Genomic DNA, 5,069 nt, shown 5'->3' on the forward strand with positions numbered 1-5,069 from the left:
TGTTTCAACTTTGATTTACAAACCGTCAGTTGCATTGGACTCATATCTTTCTTGTGAAAAAAATGAGCTAAAATTTTCATTTTTTGGCCACTATATATGGAGTTCTAATCCTTGCAATTACTCTTGGGCTCCTTATTATCCCCCGTCATGTTGATTTTGGCCCCCAAGGCCTTCTCGGGCACATTTTTCACTTTCTGAGACCACTTGCACTTCCCAAGTGTGTCATTGACGCACTTGGTACTTCCATGGCGCACTTGGGCTTACCAAGTGTGTCAATGATGCACTTGGTTGAGTTTTGGGCGCAGTTGGGAACCTAGGACACCCAGAACTGCTCCCGGAGCCCCTATGTTGCACTTCGGAGCCCATAACTTTTGCATTTTAACTCAGAATTGTAATCTGTCAATTGTGTTGGATTCCTATCTTCATTATGGATAATTTGAACTATCATTTTCATCATTTTGTGTCTTTCTTGAGTGGAAACCCATGCAATTATTCTCGGGCTATGGATTGACCCTGTTCTGCACTCTACACCTCATAACTTTCATATTTTAGCTCTGATTTTCATTCTGTCAATTTCTATGTTTTTTTATTCTTTTTGTCAATAAATTGACTTATCATATTCTTATCTTAGTTAATTTCTCAAGGGGGCACCCATATATATCACCCCTATTGGGGCATGTTGTAGCTTTCTCATCAGTTATTCTTTGATACAATGCTCTAAATCACATTGCATCAAAGAGGGGCAAAATGTAGATGCTCAAAAATGGTTCACATATATGACCTTATCACTTCTTCATACTTATTTTTCCCATTTTCTCATTCTACTAACTTCGATCTTTTGGCCAGATTGACCATATTTTGTCATTTGTATCCCCTTTTGTATCAATTTCATATCAACTCAGAATCATATCAAATCAACTCAAAATCACCCCAAATCAACTCAAAATCACTTAGAATCAATCCTAATCAACCCAAAACATATCAAACATCCCAAATAAATCATCATTTATCCACTCCTAGGCATTGTTGTGGCTTTCAGTGTCTTGGAAACCTATCAATTTATCAATCTTATCAATATGACCTTAGTACTATCATGGCTCTCAGTACTAGGTCAAGCTATCATTCATGTCATTCAATCTTTGACATTTTTGAGGCTTTCAATGTCAGATCATGGCATCATTAACCATTTTAATAACATTGACAATGTCTGTCGATGTTATTATGATCAAACCTTATCAATCAATTTCAATCTTGTAGCATTTACAATTTCGGTTAAATGTTACAGGTCAACCAATTCATGTCATGTGTCCTTGGCATGTTATCAACTTCAATAAATCAATTTGACCATGGCTTTGGTCTACTTTCCATCATCTTATTCGATATCCATCATTGTCACATTTTCATCAAAGGATACGATCGCATTCATTTAATCAATTTGGCCAATCATTTACTAATTTTCTCTATAGGATTAAATAACCCATAATTTAATCCTATTCTTTCTAATTATTCTTCCTAATTATCATCCTCAATTAATTAATATTATTAATTAATTGATTCATCATCTACAAACCATGGAAATTCTTAATTTCCTAAGTTCCATTTTCCATCTTTAATTTCATTTTCTACTAATTCTTATTTTGTGGAATAAGAGGATTTTTAATTCAAATATTCCATAAAATATTGCATCATCATGACAATTGGATATGACACCTATGGATTCTACTTTGACACTTGGCTGAGATTTGTCATAATCAAATATTATTACCTCTTACACATGTCTCTATTTGGCTTCTTTGTCATAGATTCTTGGCTTTAAGTGGGTTGAGGTGTCTTATGACGCGTCATAGATTCTCTTCCACATTTAGCCAAGTTTGACTTGCATGTGTCATAGAATCTCACAATTGGCATATTCTGTCATATGCATCATAGGAATCTCTTTCCACATCACACATCTATGGGTGACAAATCCAATGCCCTCACTTTGAGTGTTGATTATAAAATGAACACTCTTTCTCTCAATTTGGGTCCTTGAATTCGGGAATGCTTAAGTTTTGAAAATCCAAATCTTTGAATCTTTGAGTCTCTACTTCTTTTTATGTTGCATTCTCTCTCTCTCATAAAATCACACTTCAAGTATTCTCATGGCATGATCCACATCATAGGCTTTGGCTTCAACCTTGTGTGCACTATAGGCGAATTGGAGCTACAATCATTTGGAGAAGAAAGAAGAACATGGGAGCTACAAGCAAAAAAGGGGGTTTCTATTGCTTTCTTAATTAGTTTGGCTTTCATGGTAGACTAGTGGGTGCTAATATATGATTATTGAGTTTGTTTATTTTCTCATAGTATGATATGCATTTAACCCATTTTTCTAGTCCTACAATGTGAAAATCTTATCTGGTAAATTTGGCTTCTTAGCCATCAGCATTATCCAAAAATTGCATATATGGTCCCCAGAGGTTGAAGGTAGGAGTTAACCATGAAAGTGCTTCATTGCAAATTTGCTCAGCACTTTGTAGAGAAACAAATGAACTATGAGCTTGTTGAGATAGGTTCTTCAGAGTACCAACCCTATTGCTTATCATAGATTTAAGGATCCCAGTCCTTACATTTTCCCCTTACTAAATTGACTAAGAGTCAATGCTCATCCTCCTAGGCTATGAGGATTGTTCCTCTTCTGTGTTTTCAGTCTATACCAAAGCCTCAGCAGTATCCCTGGCTAGCATTGAAGTCCCCTGTCCCTCCTCCACCTGAACTAAAGCCATCCTTTGTTCTGCTTGTGTTAATTGATCCTTGAGGGATGCAATTTCATCCTCAAGTGTTTGGACCTTGGCTTCAAGTTTAGAAATTCTTTCTCTATATACATGACTACTTCTGAGCTCATTTTCATAGAGCTTTCTGACATCAATGTAATCATGTATAGCCTGGGACATTTTATCTTCTATCTCATCTATCTTGGCCTCATTCATAAATGAGAAATGTTAAATTGCCTTGGAGATTTCCTTGTTGGAGGTGCCATGTAGAGTCCAAATTATCATGTTTCCCTATTCTGTGTTCTACACATCCATCAATCTTGGTTTATTTGAAGCAGGGGCCATGCACCAGACTGCCAAGGATTTGGTATCAAAATTAAAACTAGTGCCCCTTTTCAAACTAGTAGCACCAATTGCCTCATAGGAGATGGCATTCTCTTGTCTTTTGATTTGATCAAGCATAAATGCTTGCTCCAAGTCCCAACCTGGTACTAGCAACATACCACCTCTCTGAACCAAATCCTTGGCCTCCTGTAATGTCATTACCTCACTTTCAAGATCATAGGCCTACAACTTTTCAATCAATTCCATCCTCTGCTCATCTGGTTCATCAGGTTTCATTTGGAGGACCAACTCACTCTGTTTTATCTTATATAAAAAGCTCTTGAATTCATTGGATTTGATGAACTCATTATCCTCCAAGAATTATTGAGCTTGGATAATCCTATCATCCAATCTTGCTGATGCCAGTTCTAGATCTATCAAATTATTCTCTAGTGCATCAGCCCTAGTTTGGATATAGTTCTGTCTTATGTCAGAAAAATACTGACTATTTCCTAGCAGAATTTGCAAGGCTCTTTGCCTGACCTAAGGAGGAATATGTACAACCTTATATCTTTTGTGCCCCCTTACCATCCAAGATGATTTTGGTGCCTCCTCCTCTTCAACCTCAAGGGCTACATTAGGCTCAGGGCTATCTGGGCACATTCTTTCTTCTTCCCCAATTGGACCTTCTAGCATTTTAGCCATTATGTCAGCATGGTATGCAACCATCTTCCTGATTCTATGGGGATAAGGGATATCCATATGAAATCCTAGGAATTGGGGATCAACTCTTTTTAATTCCTTTTCTACCCTCAATACATCTTGCAACTTCAAAATTTTATCAGTTGCCTCCCCTTCTGCTACTATGTTTGAAATGATGTCTTCAAGGGGCGATTCTTTGGAATTGGGCAGCACATAGTTTCTCATTTCTTTTAAAGTAACCCTCATCCACCCATCAGGTTCATACATTCTATAAGGGCCATTGCATAGATTAGAGTGGTGTAGAAAGGCATGGGAAAGCTCTAGGGCTTCCTTTCCAATGGTAAAATCCCCAATCTTAAAACATCGACACAAAAAGGTTCCCCTATGTACCTAAACTGCCTCACAATAAGTGTTCCATAGTCATGCACTAGGCCTAGCTTAGGAATAATCTATTCAATCTAAGGACTACTTTTCCCCTACATGAGGTGCATTTAGATTGTCAACCCAAGGACGTATACTTGAAATGGTCAACACAGTATGTGCACTAGGTACCTTGATGAGTCATTATGCTTGTGCTGCAAGAAAGTAAAAATGCAAAAGAAGGAAACTACACCACTACTGTGGAAAAGAAAATACTAAATCTATGAATGTTGAAAACACAATGACAAGATAATAGAGATTCCATCTTGACTCATCCACTAGACTATTCTCACAGATGTTGTAGGAATGTTTATGAAGTGTGATGCTATAGGAAGGAATTAACTAGCTATGTCTTACTTAAAATACTGCTAATGCTAGTAAAATGAATCTATTCTATCCTAATCTAATCCACCTTCCAAGTGGGCCCCTTGGTTGGATTCTCTAATCTACCAACACAGGATAGAAGCTAAAGAGAACTAATTCATTTCATTAATCAGTCATTAAATGATTTAGAATTGTAAAACACAACTACAAACTATGAATCAGTGTTCTCTCTTACTCGATAAAACTTATAAAAAACTAAAACTAAAACTTCACACACAGGAGTCGATCTCGACATATCTAGGGAATCTACTCTTTATTACATAACAGAAAAGTAACTATCCTAAGTTAAGTCTGTAGGAGAGAATATAGGAGAACAACTGAAAGTGGAAAGGAAGGATAACGGAATTGAGGAGGGAGCAATGAAGTCTTAGCATCCGCTTGTTACAACGTAAATGCAGAGAAGGAAATGGCTCGTAAAAGCTCCTCCTTATTCACTGCCATGTTTCCTGGAGTGGTTATAACTTCCTTTTTGTGGTTGTTCCTTGA

This window comes from Cupressus sempervirens, chromosome 8, assembly GCF_028749045.1.
Source record: "Cupressus sempervirens isolate cs-2001-9-10 chromosome 8, ASM2874904v1, whole genome shotgun sequence".
NCBI classification, from domain to species: domain Eukaryota; kingdom Viridiplantae; phylum Streptophyta; class Pinopsida; order Cupressales; family Cupressaceae; genus Cupressus; species Cupressus sempervirens.